At 50.1% G+C, this 12,935-nt stretch overlaps 1 long non-coding RNA gene across 1 annotated transcript in view; it reads left to right on the top strand.

Moving 5' to 3' along the window:
- LOC306665511 overlaps positions 1-11,697 on the top strand; it is a 47,057-nt gene extending 35,360 nt beyond the window's left edge. Inside the window, exons 2-4 of the long non-coding RNA XR_013765055.1 lie at positions 7,047-7,729; positions 9,938-9,995; positions 11,445-11,697. This is a non-coding gene — a long non-coding RNA (uncharacterized lncRNA). The remainder of the gene's footprint in view (positions 1-7,046; positions 7,730-9,937; positions 9,996-11,444) is intronic.
- The last annotated feature ends 1,238 nt before the right edge of the window (positions 11,698-12,935 follow it).

The raw sequence follows: 12,935 nt of genomic DNA, 5'->3' as shown, positions 1-12,935 counted from the left end.
CCATATTTAAAAAAATGATGGTCTAAATCTAATACCTCTAGAAAGTCTCTAGTAGTCAGAAAACCCTACTTTCAAGGTTAGGTTATATTAAAATAGATGATGAAGAAGGTGATGATGGAGGTGGTGATAACAATGACCAGGAAACAGAAGAAGGGGAACATGGCTCCTGGCTTAGAGCTGCCTTCCATCTGCTTTTGGATGCCACAAATACTGTATTCATGGGTATTATTACCTAGGCAGGAAATTTGTTCTAACTTTCTGAAGAGACATGATTTCCAACAGCAAAAGTAGACACCTGAGTCTCAGACAGGCAGCATGTGACTGAGAGTACATGTGGGCTTTGGAGCACCACAGACCTAGGTATAAGTCCAGAGTCTTCTATTTCCTGGTGATGAAACTGGAGTATGTTGCTATTTTGTGGCCAGCCCCATACCCCTATCTTTTTGGAGCCACACACTCTTTTTCTGCAGATTGCTCGTGCCCCTCCTCGGTACATGTGGTTCCTGTGGGAAGTTACATGCTCTCACATGACCACATCCCACAGGCCACTGGCTGCAGTTGATTGGTTAATGGGTGGTTAGTTGACCCAAGCTGAACCAATCAGAGCCTTTTCCTGGGAATTTTGAAAGTGAAACTGAGGGATGCAGTCTGTGTGGAACAGACGCCTGCAGGAAGTGAGAGCAAGGACCAGAGGTGTAGACAGAGGCCTGGTGGCATCTGAGTCCCTGCTTCTGGTGGCTCTGAGGCTTGGCTGCTCCTTGCTTTTCCCACATGTGGTTTGGTTCTTAAACACTGTTGTATTTTCTGAACCATCCAGGGTCCCTATTTGTGAAAGGTAGTCCAAGTTGACTTTGATCATTTGACTCTTTTGGAAATCCTGGGCAGGTTGTCCTCACCGTTCCTCAGTTTCTGAAATTATAAAATGGTAAAAATTGAGATAAAACTATGGAATATAGTTCTAGGTACTGCTGAACAGATCGAGTGACATAGCACATGTGGAATCTGGCATGATGCCTTGCCAGGATAGGAGCTCAAGAAACATTTTCTTTCCTTCTTTGTCTTCAGGGCATCCATCCAGGGTGCTATTTTCTCAAAAAAAATTTTTTTTAACTTATTTGGAACCAGGCATAGTGCTTGGTGCTTGGAATGCACAATCTCATTTAGCCCTGCAATAATCTGAAGAGGCAGCAACTCTGGTCTCCATTTGACAGACACAGAAGCATTCACGAAGACAATGGCCAGGTGAATGGTGAACTTGTTCACTGGAGTAAGGGTCTCAGAGTCCTCTCCAAACCCTGCATTGCTTAAGCTGCAGGAAGTTTTGGACAATTAAAACCCAGATGTGAGAGGAGATGTCGAGAACCTACCGCCTTGACAAGAGGCTTAGGCTGAAAACAGTAATACGGTCGGCCCTCTGGACCTGCGGGTTCACCCACAGAGTCAACCAACTATGGATAGAAAATATTCAGGAAGAAAAAATGAACATGTGTAAGCTTTTTCCTTGTCTTTTCTGTGAACAACGTAACTATTCAGATAGCATTTACTTTATATTAGGGGTTATAAATAATCTAGAAATGATTTAAAGTATACAGGAAGACATGCCTAGGTTATGTGAAATATTATACCACTTACGTAAGAGACTTGAGCATCCTCCAGATTTTGGTACCGTCAGAGTCCTGGAACAAACCCTGCATGGATACCTCGGGATGACCATAGTTCCAAGATGGGTTGAGTGAGATGGCTATCAGTGGGTGTAAGGGGTTCTTAGGACCCACGCCTTTTGAACTTACCCTCACCTAATGGAATTCTTCAGGTCCCTCCTCAGCATGCAGTCCTGTCCTAGGAGGGCTGAGTGCAGCCCAGAGTGGGAAGGAGGAGGTGCTGTGGCTTGAATGTTTGGGTCCCTCCGACATTCATGTGTCGGCACTAGTAACCAATGTGGGAGTATTAAGAGGTGTACGCTGGGGCAGAGATGAAGACACGGGCTGTCCACCCTCACGTGTGGAAGTAGTGCCTTCATGGAAGAGGTTGAAGGAACACCCTGGTCCCTTCTGCCCTTTCACTTCTGTCCTGTGAGCACACAGCATTTGCCCTTCCTCCATGTCAGGATGCAGCAAGAGGCCCCATCTTGGAAGCATAGATGAGCCTTTTACCAGACTCCAAGTCACTGGTGGCTGGATTTTGGATTTCCCAGCCTTCCAGAACCGGAAGTAATATTATTTATTACTACCCAGTCTAAGGTACCTTGTTAGAGCAACCCAAATAGACCAGGACAGGAAGGAAGTGCATTGAGTTACCATTGGTGCTTAAAAGACACTGTGTGCCTCCGGGACCACCATCCAGCTTGGGTGTGGTTCAGGAGGTGGTGGTGGGGACCTGGGAAGGTGAGGGGCAAATTGGGGAGGCAGCCAGGGGGTGAGGATGGACAGGATGAGAGCCATTTCTGAAGATTTGTCTGGATTAGGCAAAAAGCTGGACATGGGGGTTGAGAAAGTGGGACTCACTGAATTTACATCAGCTTTGATGAGGCGTTTCTTGGACAGACGGGTGAGTGAGTGAATTTCGCTATTGAAAGAAAGAAAGAAGGAAAGAAAGAGAAAGAAAGAAACAAAGAAAGAGAGAGAAAAGAAAATCTTTAAAGACTCAAACATCACATTGCAGAGATTTATCTGTCATGTCCCATCATTTCTTTTTTTTTATTAAAAATCATAAATTTACATAGGGTAATGTTGTTTGATTCATTGTTATTTTTTTCCCTCCCCCCACCCCTCCCACCCCTCTCTTCCCTCTATACAGTCCTTCCTTCCTCCAGTCTTACCACCCTCCTTATCCCTAACCCTAAACCTAACCCTAACCCTAAAGCTAACCCCTCCCACCCCCCATTATATGTCCTCATCCACTTATCAGTGAGATCATTCATCCTTTGGTTTTCTAAGATTGGCTTATCTCACTTAGCATGATATTCTCCAATTTCATCCATTTGCCTGCGAATGCCATAATTTTATCATTCTTCATGGCTGAGTAATATTCCATTGTATATATAAGCCACAGTTTCTTTATCCATTCATCAATGAAGGACATCTAGGTTGGTTCCACAATCTGGCTATTGTGAATTGAGCAGCTATGAACATTGATGTGGCTGTATCTCTGTAGTATGCTGATTTTAAGTCCTTTGGGTATAGGCCGAGGAGTGGGATAGCTGGGTCAAATGGTGGTTCCATTCCAAGTTTTCTGAGGAATCTCCACACTGCTTTTCAGAGTGGCTGCACTGATTTGCATCCCCATCAGCAATGTATGAGTGTACCTTTTTCCCCACATCCTCGCCAACACCTATTGTTGCTTGTGTTCTTGATGATTGCCATTCTAATTGGGGTGAGATGAAATCTTAGGGTAGTTTTGATTTGCATTTCTCTGATTACTAGAGATGTTGAACACTTTTTCATATATCTGTTGATTGCTTGTAGATTTTCTTCTGTGAAATGTCTGTTATTTCTTAACTCACTTTTTTTCTTTCTGTGCTGCGATGGAGGCCCTCACACTGGTGAGGTGAGTGCTCTACCAAAGAGCTAAACCCAGACCCCTCATTTGCATTCACAGCTGCTCTGTAGTCCCCACAGAAACAAAGCGTCATGACTGACTTTTTGGTGGTGGGGTTTGGAGGTTGAGTGGTGGAAACAGGAATGGCGGGTGCTGGGAGCCGCCAGCCCCGGGCTTGTATTCTGCTGCCTCTGCTTAAGGCCTGTGGGATCAACCTGGTGCTTCTCTCTGAGCTGTGCCACCAAAGGTTTCAGACAATTCTCGTGCTGCTCTGGGCCTGCTCAGTGGGTGAGGAGCCCCACCTTCACCCCTCTGCAAGTGGTCTCCCCTTCTCTATTTTATATGCTGGGGTCTGGAAATAACACTTCCATTTTTTAAAGCAAGGCCTTTTCTTTAATTATTTAAAAACCAGTTCTACTGTGTACAGTCAAGGTATATAACCCGATGTTATGGGATCCACGCAGACGGTATGTTAGTCAGCTTTCATCACTGTGACCGGAATACCTGAGGAGAACTATTTAGAGGAAGAAAAGTTTCTTTTGGCTTATGGCTTCAGAGGTTCTGTTCCTTGTCAACGGAGTCCATTGCTCTGGGCCCAAGGTGACCAGACCATCATGACAGAAGGGTGTGGCCGAGGAAGCTACTCCCCTCACAGCAGCCAGGAAGCGGGACGGAGCCAGAGAGGGGTCACAGGGAAGATGAACCTTTCCATGGTACACAGGCAGGGGCCCACCCAGTGAGTCCATTCAGACTAGGGGTTGCAGCTCTCACAATCCAATCATTTCACCTCTGAACATTCCTGTATTAACACAGGAACTTTTGGGGGACACCTTATATCCAAACCATAATAGATGGTGAAGCAAATTAGCATATCCATTCAGCATCTCGCGTAGTCCTCCCCCTTTTTTCCTTCTGGTATACACACCCAGAGGTAAGCTTTGTTGTTTTGTTTGTGGTGCTGGGGATGAACCCAGGCATTGCTTGTGCTAGGCAAGCGCTCTGCCTCTGAGCTACATTCCTGGATCTACCCAAAGTTTCTCTCAGTGCTCTCGTTAGCAGACTAAGACCACATCGGGGCCTTCGAGGATGATGGCAAGAGCTAGATATGGCTTAACTGTGCCAAACCCAGGTGCTCCTCACGCCCCAACATTTCCATTGTGAATTAGGAGCCCCTGTGTCACGCAGGGATGGGTAGTGCAGATGGCCTGGGGTGCCACTGACAGGCAGGAGAGGACAGTAATCCTGACCTAGAGGACTCCGGGCTCACTGGCTTCCATGGTCCCAGGCTTCCCTGGCACCCAACATGCCATCCTCCTCCTTTGTGAGAGCTGCTGTCTTCCCGGGATGGCTTCCTCTCTTCCTCCAATGGGCTCCAATGCACCCAGCATGGTCAGCAGCTCTCCCAGGAAGCCATGGATATCTGCTCCTGTCAGAGTTGCAGGTGACCCCTTGTTCCTTACAAATGCACTGCACTGGCTCTGTTAGAGCCTCTGTCACCTTGCTGGCTATGGGGAATATTCATCCTCTGCACCTGATACATAAATGCAAATAATATGGGCTGGGGTTGTGGCTCAGTGGTGGAGAGCTTACCAGGCATGTGTGAGGCACTGGGTTTGATCCTCAGCACCATTTTAAAGAAAAAAAGAAAATAATATCTGTCTCACCTTGCTGGACAGCTTCCCAGGGACACTCCACATCCCTACTTCTTCGTGCTCCCTGAAGGCACCCGCTCATCCAGAGCAGATGGGGGCCCAGAAAGTTCCCCTTGACTTAGTATCCTTCTGACAAAGAGGAGTTGGGCCTGAGCAGGTTTTGAGGGGAGGTGGTTCCAGAGAATGAGGACCAGAATGGAGGGGGAAGGTGGGGTTGGGGAAGAAGAAGTAGAAAAACGTGCAAGTCATAAAGCAGCCCGGAGCCTGCAAGCCATTAGCTAATTAACCAAAGCGGAAAATCAGAAGGCCGGTTTGGGCTGCCATGACGGGCTCGCAGCTGCTTTTGGAGTTTGATTGAATAAAGTATTTTTATTAACTTCACATTTTACCTCTAATTTTCTCCCTTGTTCTTTCCTATTCTGGGGCCCTCATAGTCCTCGACTCCCAGACAACAGTGATAAGTAGTGGCAGGGGAGCTGTCCCCTCCCTGTTCCCTGACAGGCTCCTCTCAGCCCTTCTCTGCCCTGGATAGGTTCACCTTTCTCTGTCTGAAAACCTGGGTCCACACCTCTTCCCGTCTTTACGTCCTTCTGGTCCTGAGGCCAGGCCAGGAAGGTGACTCTTGGAGTGTGATTGTTCTCCCACCAAACTCTCTGGAGCCCTCCACGCTCTAACCTCTGTCCTCGGCAGAGGGACCCGGTGGAGTGTGATAGGTAGGTTTGGGCCAGGAGCCTGGTTACTCAGTCCAACTCATTTTTACTTTACAGGGGCTACTGTTTTCTTCATTGCCAGCCTGCGATGACAAAATCTCATTGTGTAAGAAATTACAAATGAGACGTGTTAGCATCTCTTGAGTGACAGGCATTTTTGCACATATTATTAAGTTTGTGCTGAGAGGTAGGTGTTTACTGAAGAGGGAAAGAATGTAGGATCAGACGCTTATAAATGTCGAAGTTTGCAGAACCCTTAAAAGGGATAAACCTGGGGCTCCTACCCTGGCTCCTGTTTCTCAGATCTGCCAATCAGTACTGCCAATCTGAAATACTGTAAAGTGGCTTCCTCCCTAATGCTGTTGTACAGGAGAAAAATAATATCTTTTCTTCACTCATCATAAAGTTCCTGGCTGCACTCTCTGTAACAAAAGGCAGATTAACAAGAGAAGCCATGCAAGTTTATTTAATGTAAGCTTTACGGGGCACAGGGGCCTTCGGAAGTGAAGACCCAGAGACACAGGGAAATCTGTGTATTTTTATGGATGAAAGGGTCTGATCTAAGGGGAATACGGGGTTGCGGGGAGCTTGGCAAAGTCTGTCTGTTCAGCCGCTTCTCTTTCTGTGTGTCTGTTCTTCCCCTCAGGTATAGGAAAGACCCTCTCGACGGAGGGTGTTATGGGCACCTTACAGCAAGGCAGGGAATTCTTTTATGACCTGCTCTGCAGGGGCGGGCTGGGGACGGGGAGGTCAGAAGGCCTGCCTGCTGTTGTTCTTCTCAAGTTCTTTCAGCTTAAAAGACTCAGTACGGATTGTCCCCCACTTACGATGGTTTGATTTATGATTTTCAGCTTTAACAATGGTGTGAAAGCCATATGAATTCAGTAGAAACTGTAGTTCATATTTGGAGTTTTGATTATTTTTTAAGCAAGAAAGATGCAATAACATACTCTCAGCGGCAGTGAGCCCAAGTTCCCAGTCAGCCCCCGACCATAAGGGAAACAGGGAGCCCCTGTGGTGGCTCTGATATTCAGTAGGTCAGGTATATTAAATGTATTTTGCATTTATTTTCTGATCCTAGGGATTGAACCCAGGGACCCTTTACCACTGAGCTATTTATTTATTTTTATTTTTAATTTTTAAACAGGGTCTCCCTAAGTTGCCCAGGCAGCTTTGAACTTGTGATCCTCCTGCCTCCATCTTCCAAGTTGCTGGGATAACAGACATTTGTCACCATACCTGGCCCACTTATATTTTTAATTTATGATGAGCTCCTGGGGACGTAACCCCATTGAGGTTGACAAGCACACGGGCACCAGGGAGCAGGTTCTGAGTGCCAGCACAGACTTAGCCCACCTTTGCCCTTCCACTGACCCCCAGAGTTCTCAGCTTTTTGTCTCTGCCACCCTATTTTCCTAGAAAACAAACCAGGTGATGATATTCCCTTGCTTAAAACCCCTCGAAGCCTTCCTTTTGTCCAAAACAAGTAAAAGCTTAAACAAATAAAAATCCAGACCCGGCCGTCGAGGTCTGGTCTCTGTCTGCCTTTATGGGAATGTCTCCCTGAACCAGTCTTTCCTGAACCAGTCTCTTTCCTGGTTCCTCTGTGACCTGGTAAATCCTCAGGGCTCCGCCCTACACCTCTCTCAGCCCTGGACTCTCGGTGGTCCTTCAAAGCCAACTTGGAACATCATGGAAGCCGTCCCACACCCCCATGGGCAAGTTCATCTCTCGGAGCTCCCCAGAGGAGGCACCTGCACACTGCCACCGTTCTGTGACTGTGGGGACTGCCTCGCACTCAGCACAGGCACGCAGGTGCTTCTGGAGCAGGTGCGACTTTGCCTTCTGTTTTGTGCTGTGCCTCTTAAGGTTGGGTTCCCTGAGAAGCAGCCTCTGAGGTGGAGTTTGTGTTCAGGATGCTTAGTAAGGAGGGCTGGGCTGCGGCGGTGGGGGAAGGCGCAGGCATGAGCGGAGGGAGAAGCCAAGTTGTAGCCTTGGCTCAGCACAGCCTTGGTGACTGCCCAGGAGCTGTGGAGTTGGCACGGCTCCCAGTGGACCTGATTTTGGTTTTGCGTGTGTATGTGGTGGTGGAAGGGGTACTGGGTCCTGAACCCAAGCTCTACCATGGAGGCACATGCCCAGCCTTTTTCATTTTTTTATTTTGAGACATGGTCTTGACATGTTGCTTAGGGCTTCACTACATTTCTGAGGCTGGCCTTGAACTTGCAATCCTCCTGCCTCAGCCTCCAGAATAGCTGGGATTTCAGGCATGCACCACCAAGTCCAGAATTACGGAGCAGCTTTTGCCTGAGGTGGCTCTTCCCAGTGTCCCAGCATTGCTCAGTCATTGGATGTGGCCTGCCTGGGAAAGGGTGAGACCTTGAGTGAGACAGCTCTTTGAAGCTGAGGCCAGGACTGGGGGGGCCACAACAGCCAAAGACTGCTGCCACCTCACGTCAGACACCGTGTCCACCACAGAGGTGTCCCAGCCCCATAGGAACACAGCCTGTGCCCTATCTTGCTCACTGGTCTTTGTTCTGCCCAAATTAAAGCATTTATGGCACAGGCTAGCACTGGGGTCTGCCAGGTCAGAGACCAAGATGGCACACCTGAATACTCAGCCCAGAGCACAGAAGCGGGTGGGTAGATGCACACAGTGTCAGCTAAGCACCCCACAGGCCTGCACCGTGTGCCAAGCACCTTCCCTCAGGAAGCCCCTGTATGTACTGTCCCCTCATCCCCCATGGACTCCAGCTGCTCCTTGGGGACCTGCCCCTCGTGGAGCTGGCTCCTGCCCAGCCAGCCCTTTGGGGCATTCACATTTTGCCTGCCTCCAATGGACCTCAACCTTACCATTTCCAGGCTCTTTTCCTTTTGGGGCCTCCTTGCTGGGTCTCCTTGGTTCTGGGAGTGTGGGGAAGGGGAGATGGGTGTCGCTAGGGGCCTCAGGGGCTTGGGTGGTGGTGATGGAGTGGGGGCTCGGCCTTCGTCAGAGGCTTCTCTGTGCCAGGAAGTGGGGCTCACAGAGGTGCATTGTTCTGGGGCGCTCAGAGGGAGCAAAGGTCCCGTCACAGCCTCTCCGTCTCTGCCGGGGCGGCAGCGTCGGCTGCCATGTGGAATGCATTTGGTCCTGAAAGTGACAGCAAGGGCCAGGCAGTGCAGGTGGCTCAGGGCTGCGCTCCTCCAGAGGTGCTGGGTCCTCACAGAGAAGGAGTGGCAACACGGGGTGGGGACACCAACACCTCGTCTGACCTGCCCCCACATCCCGGAGGAGCCGGGCAGGTCTCCAAGCCTCTGCAGCCCTCCGGCGCCCATTCCTTCCCTGCCCCCGGCCGTCCTGGGGAACTCGGTCATGCGCCTGCCTGCATGTCCTCCCTGGGTCTCTGTGTGCGCCACTGTTCACTTTTCTTCCCTCTTCCGGACTGTCTATGACTCACACTTGACTCCTCAGGATCAGAGAGCAGAGGCGACATCTTTGTAGTTACCCTAGGTTCCTCTTTGTCCCCCAAGCATCCCAAGCCCATTTCTGCCTTTGCAGTTTCATCCACACATTTTATGTCCCCAGTTTCCTCCCTCTTTTTCAGTCCCCAAATCTGCCCTCCAAGACTCAGCTGGAAGGCCCAAAGTTCTGGTGACCCCTAGTCGGACAGAGAGCTTGACTTGCTTTTGCTTCAAAGCACCATCACCCTTTTGCCCAGAGATCATGACCCTTCACGGTGAGAGTGACCTAAAAAGGACAACAAGTTCAGCCCTCGGAGGCTCAGATAGGTTGAGTAACTCGCTTAAGTGTTGCACAGCAGAGCTGAGGCTGGACTGGAGCTGCCTGACTCTGAAGACTGCTGGGCTTTCTCCCTGGGTCTCTGGTACTCCGTGACATTCTTGAAAGGAACCGCTCTTCAAGTTGTTCAGGTGGAGAGATGGAATCTCAGCTTCTCACATCCAGTCAGGCCTTTATTTATTTATGTTTTTTCCCCTTCTCTTTCCTTTTTGCTTTTTTCTCACTGTGTTCCAAGAACTTGCTCTCTTTCTTGTTTTCAGCTCAGAAGTTCCTCCAGCTGTCTCGACAACTTGCTGCTTCACATGAAACCTCATCCAGGTAATTTTCCACTTCACACTGTAAAGAATAATAGCCAGGGGGCTCTTGTTATAGAAAAAACGCCTCGAAGCTGCGCAGCCCTGCGCTCCTGGGCAGACAGCAGAATCTGCAGGGTAGCCTTGGCTGCAGGAGCTGGAAAAAATTAACTCTGCGTATAGATTTCCACTCATCCCTGGCTACTCCTCGCAGGCCTGTTTCAGTATTTCCTGACCATCTGAATCCACTTCTGTCTCTTTAATCACAGGGTCCTGGTGTCTCTGGGCCCCTGCTGCCTCTCCAGGAATGCAGGAATTCTTGAGTCTCTCCTGGCCCCTTGGAGAGATTCAGCTCAGCCTGCTCCAGAGTCTTCTGTTTGTTCCCCACCAAGGCGGGGAGGGCAGGGGTGACAGTGAGCACCTACCGGGGGTCTCAGGCTGCGGATCATAGATGTGGTTCTCCCATTCTGCAGCAGGTTCTCCCATTCTGCATCTCAAGGGCTGAGATGGAGTTTGGGGCACAAGGTGTTTACAGGGGTTAACGCGTGGGAGGACGTGGGGAGGAAATGGGATGTGCACAGAGGACGCTGAACACAAGCCCCTACAATTGGGGTCAACCCCACGAGAGTGAAGAGCGAGGACTGCCCATCAGAGCGACCAAGTGTTGTCAAAATGACCGGGCCTCTGTCCTCCTCTGGCTTCAACATCGAATGATGTCATGGCCTGGGAAGGGCGTGGCCTTGGGGGAGGGGCAGCTCTCTACAGCTGAGCCAGATCGCAAAGGAGACCATGAGCTGGAGGCATCTGCTGACTGCACCCGCCCATCGGGCAGCAGTGCATCCTCGAGGGCTGTTTTCAACCTTCTGTCACTGTAACAAATACCTGAGATGCTCAACTTGTAAAGAAAAAAGGTTTATTTTGCCTCAGGGTTTTAGAAGATTTGGTCCGTGATCAGTTGGACCCACGGCTTTGGGTCTACTGTGGCATGGCACCATGGCGGGGGGCACGGCAGAGCAAAACCACCCATCTCAGGGCCAGGAATTGAATGAGTAAGAGGAAGAGGATGGGGTTCCACGATTCCCTTGGAGGGCATAAAAGACCTCCCATTAGGCCCTCTCTTAAAGCTCGTGCCACCTACCAAGCTGGAGGGGAGCTGGAGAGGCCTCCAAAGCACAGGGCATTTAGGGGACACAAGATCCAAAGCACAGGGGGCATCTGGGGTGCATCTTTGTGTCCACAGTGTAAGAGGCAGCCTTCCTATCCTTATTTGGTAGATGAGGTCCTACGGGGCATGACACCACCAGAGGCCTCGTAGCTAGGAAGTAGCAGAGGCTGGATTTGAACCCGGGGCTGTCTGAAGTCGAACCTCATGCATTCCCTGTGAGGAAGGGCCACAGGGCCTCAGGAGGAGTAAGAAGATAGTGGTGGGTAACATTGGTTTCTAGAGTTGTTCACCAGTGCATTTCCTGTGCAGCTGAGAGAAGTGTGTACCGCCAAGCAGAATCACGGCCGCATGGGACAACGTGGAGACCGGAAACGCCCGGCGCCGTCACAGAGGAGATGCTGCCTTCGACGTTGTGCTTGGGCTGTGCCTGCACCAGGCAGAGGAAAGGCAGTCCAGGCAGCAGATGGAATATGAGCAGAGTGGAAGTTGGAACGGCCACAGCCAGGGGAAAGTGAGCAGAGAGGCTTAAGGGAGGCAACGGGAACCAAATAAATGAAATGTGAATGGGGAATGTGAACCCAGTTTCACTCTATTCCTTCGCACACGCTTTTTCTTGAGCATCTACTATGTGCCAGGCAGCTGTCATTCCAGAAGACAGTGGACAAGAAGCGCACTTACCCTCACCCCACCACCAAGCCTCAGCTGGAGCCTGGAGGCCCAAGCCAGGCTGGGAGATGGGCCCTGCCTGCTGGGGCCACTGCAGGAGGATTGGTGGGGTTGGTCTGGCCCAAGTCTGAACCCTTCTGGGGTTGGGATGCATCAGGGTGTGCCCTGTGGCGATGTGACGAGAGGCTTCCCACTCTCAGGTTCCAACCATCTTTTCCTGCTGTGGGAGGATGAGACAGCTCTGGATCCTTGGGAGGACAGAGTGAGGCCAGAGTCCACCTTCACCTGACAAAGAGCCCTCTGGTGTGGCTGGGGACCAGCCCAGGCTGTGGTGAGGAGCTGGGGCAGTGGGGAAATGTTCTCTCTGATGGCTTCCAGGTGGTGGGATTTTACTCACCTATAACACAACCAAAACGAAATCAAATGAGCATCTTGATTTGGCTTAAGGGCTACTAACTTTTTCATTTGTCCAGTAAGGAAATTAGGAAAAAAATCTGCTGCCTGGCCCCTCAAAAAAGTCTATGTTGAAGGCATAATGCCTGGTGCCTGTGGATGTGACCTTATTTGGAACTAGGGTCATTCAGATGTAACTGGTCAACATGAGGTCGTGCTGGAGCAGAGTGGGCCCTGGATCCAATATGACTGGTGAGCTCATAGGAAAAGGGGACACTTGGACCCAGAGGAAAGATGAGGACCCAGGCACAGGAGAGAAGGCCGAGGGAAGATGGGCAGGATAGAGGAGCGACCAGCTCTGAGCCAAGGGGTGCGGGATTGCCAGCTCCCCCAGGAGCTAGGAAGCAGCAAGGGAGGACGCAGAGGGAACGCCGCCCTGTCAATACTGGGGCTGGGACTTGTTTTCCAGAACTTGAGGCAATACATTACTGTTGCTTTAAGTCACCAACTTGTGGCACATTGTTATGACTGCCCTAGGAAATACACTCCATCTAGAGTCAGTTTTATTTAGGGATGTTTTAATTCCCAAAGTACAAATGACAGTCTCAGAATTCCCTTTGAGACTGAAACATTTGGCTTTATGAAAAAAACAAAAACAAAAGTAAAACAACCTCCTTGGGGCCCCATTTTTCTCCTTCTACCTTGAATTAAGAAAACACCATCCCAGCCGGGGGCAGTGGC

The sequence above is a fragment of the Sciurus vulgaris genome, assembly GCF_902686455.1.
Source record: "Sciurus vulgaris genome assembly, chromosome: 7".
Classification (NCBI taxonomy): Eukaryota; Metazoa; Chordata; class Mammalia; order Rodentia; family Sciuridae; genus Sciurus; species Sciurus vulgaris.
Note: the sequence above shows the minus strand (reverse complement) of the source record. Positions and strands in the feature narration are given on the sequence as shown.